The sequence below is a fragment of the Triticum aestivum genome, chromosome 4A, assembly GCF_018294505.1.
Source record: "Triticum aestivum cultivar Chinese Spring chromosome 4A, IWGSC CS RefSeq v2.1, whole genome shotgun sequence".
Lineage (NCBI taxonomy): Eukaryota > Viridiplantae > Streptophyta > Magnoliopsida > Poales > Poaceae > Triticum > Triticum aestivum.
The window spans coordinates 405275558-405291101 of NC_057803.1; positions in this window are offsets into that span (position 1 = coordinate 405275558).

Sequence of the window (15544 nt, forward strand, 5' to 3'; positions counted from 1 at the left end):
GAAAAATCAGTCTAGTAGGCCAAACCAAATTGACAATTAGAAGAGACTTGCAAAGATAACAAATCATACATAAAAGATTTCAGAGAAGAATCAAATATTGTTCATAGATAATCTTGATCATAAACCCACGATTCATCGGATCTCGACAAACACACTGCAAAAAATTACATCGAATAGATCTTCAAGAAGATCGAGGAGAACTTTGTATTGAGATCAAAAGAGAGAGAAGAAGCCATCTAGCTAATAACTATGGACCCGAAGGTCTATGGTAAACTACCCACACATCATCGGAGAGGCTATGGTGTTGATGTAGAAGCCCTCCATGATCGATTCCCCCTCCTGTGGAGCTCCGGAAAAGGCCCCAAGATGGGATCTCTTGGGTACAAAAGGTTGCGGCAGTGGAAATAGGGTTTCGTGGTGCTCCTGGATGTTTTCGGGTATATGTCGATGGAGCTACGAGGGGCCCACGAGGGTGGGGGCGTGCCCAGGGGGCAGGCGCGCCTCCCTGCCTCGTGGCCTCCTCGCTCCTTTCTTGACGTCTACTCCATGTCCCCTAGATCATGTTTGTTCCAAAAACAACTCTCCCGAAGGTTTCATTCCGTTTGGATTCCGCTTGATAGTTCTTTTCTGCGAAACACTGAAATTGGCAAAAAACAACAATTTGCACTGGGCCTTGGGTTAGTAGGTTAGTCCCAAAAATAATATAAAAGTGTATAATAAAGCCCATTAAACATCCAAAACAGATAATATAATAGCATGGAACAATAAAAAATTATAGATATGTTGGAGACGTATCAAGAATCCCCAAGCTTAATTCTTGCTCATCCTCGAGTAGGTAAATGATAAAAACAGAATTTTTGATGTGGAATGCTACCTACCATAATTCTGAATGTGATTTTCTTTATTGTGGCATGAATATTTAGATCCAAAAGATTCAAGACAAAAGTTTAATATTGACATAAAAAATAATACTTCAAGCATACTAACTAAGCAATCATGTCTTCTCAAAATAACATGGCCAAAGAAAGTTCATCCCTACAAAATCATATAGTTTGGTCATCCTCCATTTTCCTCACACAATAATTCTCTCACCATGCACAACCCCGATGACAAGCCAAACAATTGTTTCATACTTTAGTAATCTCAAACTTTTTCTATGGGTGGAATAGAATATAATGATGGGGGTTATGTGGAGAAGACAAAAAAGGAGAAAGTCTCACATCGACACGGCTAATTAACAGGCTAGGGAGATGCCCATCAATTGATGTCAACGCAAGGATTAGGGATTGCCATGCAGCGGATGCTCTAGAGCTATAAATGTATGAAATCTCAACAAAAGAAACTAAGTGGGTGTGCATCCAACTTGCTTGCTCACGAAGAACTAGGGCATTTAAGGAAGCCCATTGTTCGAATATACAAGCCAAGTTCTATAATGAGAAATTCCCACTAGTATATGAAAGTGAGAAACAAGAGACTCTCTATCATAAAGATCATGGTGCTACTTTGAAGCACAAGTGTGGAAAAAAGGATAGTAGCATTGTCCCTTTGATTTCTCTTTTTTTGGGCCTTCCTTTTTTTATTTGGCCTTCCCCAATTTTTTATTTGGGACAAAGCTCTATTAATGATGATCATCACACCTCTATTTATTTACAACTCAATGATTACAACTCAAAACTAGAACAAAATATGACTCTATATGAATGCCTCCGGTAGTGTACCAGGAAGGGCAACGAATCAAAAGTGACATGTATGATAAATTATGCTTGGTGGCTTGGCCACAAATACGATGTCAACTACATGATCATGCAAGGAAATATGACAATGATGAAGCGTGTCATAATGAAATGGTGGAAAGTTGCATGGCAATATATCTTGGAATGGCTATGGAAATGCCATAATAGGTATGTATGGTGGCTGTTTTGAGGAAGATATAAGGAGGTTTATGTGTGATAGAGCGTATCATATCACGGGGTTTAGATGCACCGACGAAGTTTGCACCAACTCTCAAGGTGAGAAAGGGAAATGCACGGTACCGAAGAGGCTAGCAATGATGGGAAGCTGAGAGTGTGTATAATCCATGGACTCAACATTAGTCATAAAGAAATCACATACTTATTGAAAAAATCTACAAGTCATCAAAAATGAAGCATTACACACTGATACGTCTCCAATGTATCTATACTTTTTGATTGTTCCATGCTATATTATATTCTGTTTTTGACATTATTGGGCTTTATTGTACACTTTTATATTATTTTTGGACTAACCTATTAACCGGAGGCCCAGCCCAGAATTGTTGTTTTTTTTGCCTATTTTAGGGTTTCGCAGAAAAAGAATATCAAATGGAGTCCAAACGGAATGAAACCTTCGGGAACGTGATTTTTGGAATGAACATGATCCAGAGGACTTGGACCCTACATCAAAACATCAACTAGGAGGCCACGAGGTAGGGGGGCGCCCACCCCCCTGGGCGCACCCTCCACCCTCGTGGGGCCCCTGTTGCTCCACCGAGGTACTCCTTCCTCCTATATATATACCTATGTACCCCCAAACTACCAGATACGGAGCCAAAACCCTAATTCCACCATCGTAACTTTGTGTATCCATGAGATCCCATCTTGGGGCCTGTTCCGAAGCTCCGCCGGAGGGGGCATCAATCAAGGAGGGCTTCTACATCAACACCATAGCCCTTTCGATGAAGTGTGAGTAGTTTACCTCAGACCTACGGGTCCATAGTTATTAGCTAGATGGCTTCTTCTCTCTTTTTGGATCTCAATACAAATTCCTCCCCCTCTCTTGTGGAGATCTATTCGATGTAATATTCTTTTGCGGTGTGTTTGTTGAGACTGATGAATTGTGGGTTTATGATCAAGTTTATCTATGAACAATATTTGAATCTTCTATGAATTCTTTTATGTATGATTGGTTATATTTGCAAGTCTCTTTGAAATATCAGTTTGGTTTGGCCTACTAGATTGGTCTTTCTTGCAATGGGAGTAGTTCTTAGCTTTAGGTTCAATCTTGCGGTGTCCTTTCCCAGTGGCAGTAGGGGCAGCAAGGCACGTATTGTATTGTTGCCATCGAGGATAAAAAGATGGGGTTTATTTCATATTGCATGAGTTTATCCCTCTACATCATGTCATCTTGCTTAAAGCGTTACTCTTTTCTCTTGAACTTAATACTCTAGATGCATGCGGGATAGCGGTCGATGTGTGAAGTAATAGTAGTAGATGCAGGCAGGAGTCGGTCTACTTGTTCCGTACATGATGCCTATATACATGATCATACCTAGATATTCTCATAACTATTCTCAATTCTTTCAATTGCTCAACAGTAATTTGTTTACCCGCCATGAATACTTATGCGCTTGAGAGAAGCCACTAGTGAAACCTATGGCCCCCCGGTCTATCTTCCATCATATTAATCTTCCAATACTTAGTTATTGTTATTGCCTTTTCTTTTACTTTGCATATTTATCATAAAAATACCAAAAATATTGTCTTATCAAATCTATCAGATCTCACTCTCGTAAGTGACCGTGTAGGTATTGACAACCCCTTATCGCGTTGGTTGCGAGGATTTATTTATTTGTGTTGGTACGAGCTCATGCGTGGCCTCCTACTAGATTGATACCTTAGTTCTCAAAAACTGAGGGAAATACTTATGCTACTCTGCTGCATCACCCTTTCCTCTTCAAGGGAAAACCAACGCAAGTGCTCAAGAGGTAGCAAGAAGGATTTCTGGCGCCGTTGCCGGGGAGGTCTATGCAAAAGTCAACATACCAAGTACCCATCACAACCCTTATCTCCCACATTACATTATTTGCCATTTGCCTCTCGTTTTCCTCTCCCCCACTTCACCCTTGCCGTTTTATTCACCCTCTCTCTCTCTCTATCCTCCCTCTCTTTCTCCATTTGCCTCTTTTTGCCCATTCCTTGTTTGCTTGTGTCTTGGATTGCTTGATTGTCACGATACCTCAAGATAACACTAAATTGTGTGACTTTACCAATACCAACAACAATAATTTTATTAGCACTCCGATTGCTCCTCTTACCGATGCTGAATCTTGTGAAATTAATGTTGCCTTGCTGAATCTTGTCATGAAAGATTTGTTTTTCGGCCTTCCTAGTGAAGATGCCGCTACCCATCTAAATAGCTTCATTGATTTGTGTGATATGCAAAAGAAGAAAGATGTGGATAATGATATTATTAAATTGAAGCTATTTCCTTTTTCGCTTAGAGATCATGCTAAAGCTTGGTTTTCGTCTTTGCCTAAAAATAGTATTGATTCGTGGAATAAGTGCAATGATGCTTTTATCTCTAAGTATTTTCCTCCCGCTAAGATCATCTCTCTTAGAAACGATATTATGAATTTTAAGAAACTTGATCATGAACATGTTGCACAAGCTTGGGAGAGGATGAAATTAATGATACGTAATTGCCCTACGCATGGCTTGAATTTGTGGATGATTATACAAAAAATTTATGCCGGATTGAATTTTGCTTCTAGAAATCTTTTAGATTCGGCCGCGGGAGGCACTTTTATGGAAGTCACTTTAGGAGAAGCTACTAAACTCCTAGATAATATTATGGTTAATTATTCTCAATGGCACACTGAAAGATCTACTAATAAGAAAGTGCATGCGATAGAATAAATTAATGTTTTGAGTGAAAAAATGGATGAACTTATGAAATTATTTGCTAATAAAAGTGTTTCTTCTGATCCTAATGATATGCCATTGTCTACTTTGATTGAGAATAATAACGAACCTATGGATGTGAATTTTGTTGGTAGGAACAATTTTGTTAACAACGCATATAGAGGAAACTTTAACCCTAGGCCGTATCCTAGTAATTCCTCTAATAATTATGGTAATTCCTACAACAATTCTTATGGAAATTATAGTAAGATTCCCTCTGATTTTTAATCTAATATTAAATAATTTATTACTTCGCAAAAGAATTTCAAAGCTTTGATTGAAGAAAAATTCCTTAAGATTGATGAGTTGGCTAGGAACGTTGATAGAATTTCTCTTGATGTTGATTCTTTGAAACTTAGATCTATTCCACCTAAGCATGATATCGATGAGTCTCTCAAAGCCATGAGAATTTCCATTGATGAGTGCAAAGAAAGAACCGCTAGGATGCGTGCTAAGAAAGATTGTTTTATAAAAGCGTGTTCTTCTAGTTTCCATGATAATAAAGATGAAGATCTAAAAGTTATTAATGTGACCCCTATTAAATATTTGTTTTGCAATATGAATATTGATAATAATGGTACTGAATATGATCCACCTTTACCTAGACGGTGTTCCAAAAATTCGGAGTCTTTAGATCTTGATGCTAAAATTGTTAAAAGTGGGATTGAAGAAGTCAAAACTTTAAATATTGATGAACCCACTATTTTGGATTTCAAGGAGTGAAGAAGACAATTTCTCTTTGATAGATTGTATTTCCTTGTTGTAATCTGTGCTAAATTATCCTCATGCTTATAGTCAAAATAAAGCTTTTAGTAAACATATCATTGATGCTTTGATGCAATCTTATGAAGAAAAACTTGAGTTGGAAGTTTCTATCCCTAGAAAACTTTATGATGAGTGGGAACCTACTATTAAAAATTAAAATTAAAGATCATGAATGCTATGGTTTGTGTGATTTGGGTGCTAGTGTTTCCACGATTCCAAAGACTTTGTGTGATTTGTTAGGTTTCCACTGATACGTCTCCAACGTATCTTTAATTTTTGATTGTTCCATGTTATATTGTATTCTATTTTGGACATTATTGGGCTTTATTATACACTTTTATATTATTTTTGGGACTAACCTATTAACCGGAGGGCTAGCCCAGAATTGCTGTTTTTTTTGCCTATTTTAGGGTTTCGTAGAAAAAGAATATCAAACGGAGTCCAAACGGAGTGAAACCTTCGGGAACGTGATTTTCAGAATGAACATGATCAAGAGGACTTAGACCCTACGTCAAGACATCAACCAGGAGGTCACGAGGTAGGGGGCGCGCCTACCCCCTAGGCGCGCCCTCCACCCTCGTGGGCCCCCTGTTACTCCACCGACGTACTCCTTCCTGCCATATATACCTACGTACCCCCAAACTACCAGATACGGAGCCAAAACCCTAATTCCACCGCTGTAACTTGTTTTATCCACGAGTTCCCATCTTGGGGCATGTTCCGGAGCTCCGTCGGAGGGGGCATCGATCACGGAGGGCTTCTACGTCAACACCCTAGCCCTTTCGATGAAGTGTGAGTTGTTTACCTCAGACCTACGGGTCCATAGTTATTACCTAGATGGCTTCTTCTCTCTTTTTGGATCTCAATACAAAGTTATCCCCCTCTCTTATGGAGATCTATTCGATGTAATCTTCTTTTGCGGTGTGTTTGTTGAGACCGATGAATTGTGGGTATATGATCAAGTTTATCTATGAACAATATTTGAATCTTCTCTGAATTCTTTTATGTATGATTGGTTATCTTTGCAAGTCTCTTCGAATTATCAGTTTGGTTTGGCCTACTAGATTGATCTTTCTTGCAATGGGAGAAGTGCTTAGCTTTGGGTTCAATCTTGCGGTGTCCTTTCCTAGTGGCAGTAGGGGAAGCAAGGCACGTATTGTATTGTTGCCATCGAGGATAACAAGATGGGGTTTATTTCATATTGCATGAGTTTATCCCTCTACATCATGGCATCTTGCTTAAAGCGTTACTCTGTTCTCGTGAAATTAATACTCTAGATGCATGCTGGATAGCGGTCGATGTGTGAAGTAATAGTAGTAGATGTAGGCAGGAGTCGGTCTAATTTTCTCGGATGTGATGCTTATATACATGATCATACCTAGATTTTCTCATAACTATGCTCAATTCTGTCAATTGCTCAACAATAATTTTCTCAAAACAACAATTGCTCAACAACAATTCTATCAGATCTCACTCTCGTAAGTGACCGTGTAGGGATTGACAACACCTTATCGCGTTGTTTGCGAGAATTTATTTGTTTGTGTAGGTACGAGGGACTCGTACAAGACCTCCTGCTGGATTGATACCTTGGTTCTCAAAAACTGAGGGAAATACTTACGCTACTCTGCTGCATCACCCTTTCCTCTTCAAGGGAAAACCAACGCAAGTGCTCAAGAAGTAGCAAGAAGGATTTTAGTCTTCATAACCCACAAGTATAGAGGATCGCAACAGTTTTCGAGGGTAGAGTATTCAACCCAAATTTATTGATTCGACACGAGGGGAGCAAAAGAATATTCTCAAGTATTACCAGCTCAGTTGTCAATTCAACTACACCTGGAAACTTAATATCTACAACAAAGTATTTAGTAGCAAAGTAATATGATAGTACTGGTAACGATAGTAAAAGGTAGCGGTAACAAAAGTAATGTTTTTGGTATTTTGTAGTGATGATAGCAATAGCAACAGAAAAGTAAATAAGCGAAGAACAATATATGTAAAGCTTGTAGGCAATGGATCGGTGATACAGAATTATGCCGGATGTGGTTCATCATGTAACAGTCATAACCTAGGGTGACACCGAAATAGCTCCAATTCATCAATGTAATGTAGGCACGTATTCCGAATATAGTCATACGTGCTTATGGAAAAGAACTTGCATGACATCTTTTGTCCTACCCTCCCGTGGTTGCGGGGTCCTAGCGGAAACTAAGGGATATTAAAGCCTCCTTTTAATAGAGTATCGGGCCAAAGCATTAACACATGGTGAATACATGAACTCCTCAAACTATGGTCATCACCGGGAGTGGTCCCGATTATTGTCACTTCGGGGTTGCCAGATCATAACACATAGTAGGTGACTATACACTTGCAAGATAGGATCAAGAACTCTCATCTATTGATGAAAACATAATAGGTTCAGATCTGAAATCATGGCACTCGGGCCCTAGTGACAAGCATTAAGCATAGCAAAGTCATAGCAACATCAATCTCAAAACATAGTGGATACTAGGGATCAAACCCTAACAAAACTAACTCGATTACATGATAAATCTCATCCAACCCATCACCGTCCAGCAAGCCTATGATGGAATTACTCACGCACGGCGGTGAGCATCATGAAATTGGTGATGGATGAAGGTTGATGATGACGATGGCGACGGATTCCCCTCTCCGAAGCCCCGAACGAACTCCAGATCAGCCCTCTCGAGAGGTTTTAGGGCTTGACGGCGGCTCCGCATAGTAAGACGCGATTAATCCTTCTTATTTATTTTTTTTCTCCCCGAAAGCAAACATATAGAGTTGGAGTTGAGGTCAGAGGAGCTCCAGGGGGGCCACGAGGTAGGGGGGCGCGCCCAGGGGGGCAGGTGTGCCCCCACCCTCATGGCTAGGGTGTAGGCCCCCTGGTCTTCATCTTTTGCAAGGATTTTTTATTATTTCCAAAACGAGGTTCCGTGAAGTTTCAGGTCATTCCGAGAACTTTTGTTTCTGCGCATAAATAACACCATGGCAATTTTGCTGAAAATAGCATCAGTCTGGGTTAGTTCCATTCAAATCATGCAAGTTAGAGTCCAAAACAAGGGCAAAAGTGTTTGGAAAAGTAGATACGATAGAGACGTATCAACTCCCCCAAGCTTAAACCTTTGATTGTCCTCAAACAATTCAGTTGACAAATATGTAAAGCCAGCATTCAAGTTTTCAGCAAAGATTATAAACTAACCATATTCACAATAACGCTTAGGTCTCGTGTTTACTCATGTCAATGGCATAATCAACTAGCGAGCAATAATAATAAATCTCGGATGATAACACTTTCTCAAAACAATCATAATATGATATAACAAGATGGTATTTCGCTAGCCCTTTCTGAGACTGCGAAACATAAATGCAGAGCACCTTTAAAGATCAAGGACTGACTAGACATTGTAATTCATGGTAAAAGAGATCCAGTCAAGTCATACTCAATGTAAACTAACAGTAATGAATGCAAATGACAGTGGTGCTCTCCAACTGGTGCTTTTTAATAAGAGGAGGATGACTCAACATAAAAGTAAATAGATAGGCCCTTCGTAGAGGGAAGCAGGGATTTGTAGAGGTGCCAGAGCTCGGTTTTGAAATAGAGGTGAATAACATTTTGAGTGGTATACTTTCATTGTCAACATAACAACCAAGAGATGGCGATATCTTCCATGCTACACACATTATAGGCGGTTCCCAAACAAAACAGTAAAGTTTTTACTCCCCCTCCACCAACAAGCATCAATCCATGGCTTGCTCGAAACAACGAGTGCCTCCAACTAACAAGAGTCCCAGGGGGAGTTTTGTTTGCAATTATTTTGATTTGATTTGCATAAAGCATGGGACTGGGCATCCCGGTGACCAGCCATTTTCTCGTGAGTGTGGAGCGGAGTCCACTCCTCTTGAGAATAACCCGCTTAACATGGAAGATACAGACAACCCTAGTTGATACATGAGCTATTCGAGCATACAAAACAAGATATTTATTTGAAGGTTTAGAGTTTGGCACATACAAATTTACTTGGAACGGCAGGTAGATACGATATATAGGTAGGTATGGTGGACTCATATGGAATAACTTTGGGGTTTATGGGATTGGATGCACAAGCAGTATTCCCGCTTAGTACAGGTGAAGGCTATAAAAACATTCGGAAGCGAGTAGCTAGAGAGCGACAACAGTCATAAACATGTATTAAAATTAATCAACACTGAATGCAAGCATGAGTAGGATATAATTCACCATGAACATAAATATCGTGAAGGCTATGTTGATTTTGTTTCAACTACATGCGTGAACATGTGCCAAGTCAAGTCACTTAAATCATTCAAAGGAGGGTACCACCCTATCATACCACATCACAACCATTTTAATAGCATGTTGGCACGCAAGGTAAACCATTATAAGCTCCTAGCTAATCAAGCATGGCACAAGAAACTATGATCTCTAGTTGTCATTGCAAACATGTTTATTCATAATAGGCTGAATCAGGAACGGTGAACTAATCATATTTACAAAAACAAGAGAGGTCGAGTTCGTACCAGCTTTTCTCAGCTCAGTCAGTCCATCATATATCATCATAATTGCCTTTCACTTGCACGACCGAACGATGTGGATAATAATAATAGTGCACGTGCATTGGACTAAGCTGGAATCTGCAAAGCATTCAATAAACAGGAGAAGACAAGGCAGTATGGGCTCTTTTGTCAAATTAACAATAATGCATATAAGAGCCACTTCAACAATTTAATTAGGGTCTTCTCCTATCGACCCCCAAAGAAAAGAAATGAAATAAAACTATTTACACAGGAAAGCTCCCAACAAGCAAAAGAAGAACAAGAAATCTTTTTGGGTTTTCTTTTTAATTACTAGTACAAGCATGGAAATTAAAACTAGCTAAAAGCTAAAACTAATTTTTTTGGTTTTTCTTAAGGTTTATTAAACACACAAGAAGAAAGCACAAAAAGGAAATAAACTAGCATGGATGATACAATGAAAAAGTATGAGCACCGACATCTAGCAATGAGTGTGTGAACATGAATATAATGTCGGTGAGAAATACGTACTCCCCCAAGCTTAGGCTTTTGGCCTAAGATGGTCTATGGCCACAGTTGGCCTGGAGGATATCCATAGTAATAGTTGGGGTCGTACTGCGAATAAGAAGACTCTGATTGCCACTGGTTAGCAATCATCTTTGGATCCCACTGGTAATTAGACTGTCGTGGAGGATCAACTTGTGGTTCTGACTCTGGCTCTGTGGCTGATGTAGGGTTCCGGTAGGCGTGAATAGCCTCTATTGGAACAAGGTACTTGCCAGCAGATAAATCAAACAAGGAAGGAGCAGGCAGGGTAATAGTGTCAGGATGATGTTTATCAAAGAACAATTTATATTTAAGCTCCCCTTCCCTATTCCTAAAAATAAAATCGTGTGCCACTATATTCTTATAATCTAAATAAATAGGAGGCAGCAATTTTTCTTCCTTCTCATAATGCCTAATAGGTATGTTAAAATGTGCAGCTAGGCGTGAAGCATAGATGCGTCCAAAGATGGGGCCCTTTGTACGGTTCAGACTTAACCGTTTAGCAATAATACCGCCCATACTAACAGAGTTATCACAGAATAAACCGTGGAACAAAATAATAATATCAGGAACACTAAGGTTTCCACAGTTTCCGCCACCAATTAAGCAACGACTAGCAAATATTGCAAAGTAGCGTAAAATAGGAAAATGTATGCTAGTGATTCATGCATCGGAAACCTTCCTCGTTTCCCCTACAGTGATGGTATCAATAAACCCATCCACGTCGGCACGATGTGGTTCCTCTATTGTGCCCTCGAAAGGGATCAAACAAAACCGACAAAAATCATAAAGTGACACCTCCTTATGCTCATCATATAAATAAAACTCCACCGTAGGTGGTGAGCTCCTGGCATGGAAATGAAAGTTTTGCACAAAGATATTGGTGAGTAAGAGATACTGTTCGCGTTGGTCGTAGAGGAAGGAGGTGAGGCCTGCATTCTCATCCAATTCATAAAAATCATCATAAATCCCGGATGCTCTCAAGAAATCATCGGAAGGCCATTCACACAGCCGAACCTCCGTGATGCGAGGCAGATTATATTTGGGCCTCTTTGCTTTTTCATTTTGCTTTTCCTTCGAGCTTCGGCTCGATGAGCCCCTCAAAAATCTCTTCCTTATTTTCTGAAAAATATGAAATTTTTAGTAACTTCAAAATAAAAGTAAACCAAACTCAACAAAATTGATAGCAACTACTACTACAAGTGCCTAGAGCCTATATCATGCATCAAAACTACTTGGAACCACATAAATTTGACATGCAAGCTCAAGAACAGGGTCACCTAGGCAGCAAAAATTTGCAATGAATAAAGCACTAGAACAAAAACTAATTGGACCAATGGAGGAGTCACATACCAAGGAACAATCACCCCAAGCGGTTTTGTGAGAGGTGCTTTGAGCAAGGAGATCGAAAATGGCAGCAAAAATGAGCTTGGACTCGGGTTTGAACTGGATAATCGTGTTTGTCGGAGGAAGAAGGAGTGTGTGGGTGCAGGAATAAGTGGAGGAGGGCCACCATGGGCCCACGAGGCAGGGGGAGCGCCCAGGGGGTAGGGCGCGCCCTCCACCCTCGTGGCCAGGTGGATGCCCCCCGTGCTGTGTTCTGAGTGCCAAATATTCTCAAATATTCCATAAAAATCATATTTAAATTTCAGGGCATTTGGAGAACTTTTATTTTTGGGGTATTTTTATATTGCACGGATAATTCAGATAACAGACAGAAAATACTATTTTTTATTTAATATAAATAACAAAAAATAAAAGGAGGGTACAGAGAGTTGTGTTTCCTAAATTCATCCATCTCATGATCATCAAAAGGAACCCATTAACAAGGTTGATCAAGTCTTGTTAATAAACTCATTCCAAATAACATGGAACCGGAGATTTTTTGAATAACACTAGGTTACCTCAACGGGGCTATGCACATCCCCAACAATAAGAATATCATATTTCTTCTTGATAGTAGGAAGAGGAAATTCAAAACCTCCAAAAATAATCGATGTAATTTTTCCAATAGAATTGATACTGTGGACTTGAGGTTGTTTCCTCGGAAAGTGTACCGTATGCTCATTACCATTAACATGACAAGTGACTTTGCCTTTGTTGCAATCAATAACAGCCCCTGCAGTATTCAAAAAGGGTCTTCCAAGAATAATAGGCATACTGTCGTCCTCGGGAATATCAAGAATAACAAAGTCTGTTAAAATAGTAACGTTTGCAACCACAACAGGCACATCCTCACAAATACCGACAGGTATAGCAGTTGATTTATCAGCCATTTGCAAAGATATTTTAGTAGGTGTCAACTTATTCAAATCAAGTCTACGATATAAAGAGAGATGCATAACAGTAACACCGACTCCAAGATCACATAAAGCAGTGGTAACATAGTTTCTTTTAATGGAGCATGGTATAGTGGGTACTCCTGGATATCCATGTTTCTTTGGTATTCCACCCTTAAAAGTATAATTAGCAAGCATGGTGGAAATTTCAGCTTCCGGTATCTTTCTTCTATTAGTAACAGTTTCTTTCATGTACTTAGCATAAGGATTCATTTCAAGCATATCAGTTAATCGCATACGCAAAAAGATAGGTCTAATCATTTCAGCAAAGCGCTCAAAATCCTCATCATCCCTTTTCTTGGATGGTTTAGGAGGGAAAGGCATGGGTTTCTGAACCCATGGCTCTCTTTCTTTACCATGTGTCCTAGCAACAAAGTCTTTCTTATCATAACGTTGACTCTTTGATTGTGGGTTATCAAGATCAACACCAGGTTCAATTTCTATATCATTATCATTGCTAGGTTGAGCATCAACATGAACATTATCATTAACATTATCACTAGTTTTAGGTTCATTACCAGATTGTGTTTCAGCATCAGAAATAGAAATATCATTTGGATTCTCAGGTGTATCAATAACAGGTTCACTAGAAGTATGCAAAGTCCTATCATTTTTCTTTTTGTTCCTTTTAGAAGGACTAGGTGCATCTATATTATTTCTCTCAGAATCTTGCTCAATTCTCTTAGGATGGCCTTCAGGATACAAAGGTTCCTGAGTCATTTTACCACCTCTAGTCATAACTCTCACAGCATTACCATTATTCTTACTATTCAGTTAATTGAGCAAACCATTTTGAGCTTTAAGTACTTGTTCTACTTGAGAGGTAACCATAGAAGCATGTTTACTAATAAGTTTAAGTTCACCTTTAACATTAGCCATATAATCACCCAAGTATCCAAGCATATCAACACTGCGTTTTAATTCTCTACCAAAGTAAGCATTGAAGTCTTCTTGCTTAACCATAAACTTATCAAAGTCATCTAAGCATGGGCTAGCAAACTTAGTAAATGGGATTTTAGCTTTATTATATCGATAGAGAGAATTTACCTTTACTACCTGTGTCGGGTTGTCAAGACCATGTATTTCTTCAGTAGGTGGTAAATTAAGACCATGTATTTCTTCAATAGGAGATGGATTAAAATTATGCATTTCTTCAACAGGCGGTAAATTAAGACCATGTATTTCTTCAATAGGAGGTAAATTCTTAACATCTTCAGCTTTAATACCCTTTTCTTTCATGGATTTCTTTGCCTCTTGCATATCCTTAGGACTGAGAAATTGAAAACCTCTCTTCTTCAGAGTTGGTTTAGGAATAGGCTCAGGAAGTGTCCAATTATTTTCATTTGTCAACATATTATTCAATAGAATTTCAGCTCCATCCGGTGTTCTTTCCCTGAAAACAGAACCAGCACAACTATCCAGGTAATCTCTGGAAGCATCGGTTAGTCCATTATAAAAGATATCAAGTATTTCATTTTACTTAAGAGGATGATCAGGCAAAGCATTAAGTAATTGGAGAAGCCTCCCCCAAGCTTGTGGGAGACTCTCTTCTTCAATTTGCACAAAATTATATATATCCCTTAAAGAAGCTTGTTTCTTATGAGCAGGGAAATATTTAGCAGAGAAGTAATAAATCATATCCTGGGGACTACGCACACAACCAGGATCAAGGGAATTAAACCATATCTTAGCATCACCATTTAATGAGAACGGAAATATTTTAAGGATATAAAAGTAGCGAGTTCTCTCATCATTAGTGAACATGGTGGCTATATCATTTAATTTAGTAAGATGTGCCACAATAGTTTCAGATTCATAGCCATAAAAAGGATCAGATTCAACCAAAGTAATTATATCAGGATCAACAGAGAATTCATAATCCTTATCAGTAACACAGATAGGTGAAGTAGCAAAAGCAGGGTCAGGTTTCATTCTAGCATTAAGGGATTGCTACTTCCATTTAGCTAATAACCTCTTTAGATCATATCTATCATTGCAAGAAAGAATAGCTCTAGCAGATTCTTCATCCAGAACATAACCCTCAGGAATAACAGGAAATTCATATTTATTAGGGGAGAGTCTTCATCATCACTTTTGTCAATATTATCAGTTTCAATAATTTCATTCTCTCTAACCCTAGAAGGTTGTTCATCAAGAAATTCACCAAGTGGCATAGTAGTATCAAGCGTAGAAGTAGTTTCATCATAATTATCATGCATAGCAGAAGTGGCATCATCAATAACATGCGACATATCAGAATGAATAGAAGAAGTAGGTTTAGGTGTCGCAAGCTTACTCAAAATAGAAGGTGAATCAAGTACAGAGCTAGCTGGCAGTTCCTTACCTCCCCTCGTAGTTGAGGGATAAATCTTGGTTTTCGGATCTCTCAAGTTCTTCATAATGATAAGCAGATATAAATCCTGAGTGACTCAAATAATAGAGATATGCTCCCCGGCAACGGCGCCAGAAAATAGTCTTGATAACCCACAAGTATAGGGGATCGCAACAGTTTTCGAGGGTAGAGTATTCAACCCAAATTTATTGATTCGACACAAGGGGAGCCAAAGAATATTCTCAAGTATTAGCAGCTCAGTTGTCAATTCAACTACACCTTGAAACTTAATATCTACAACAAAGTATTTAGTA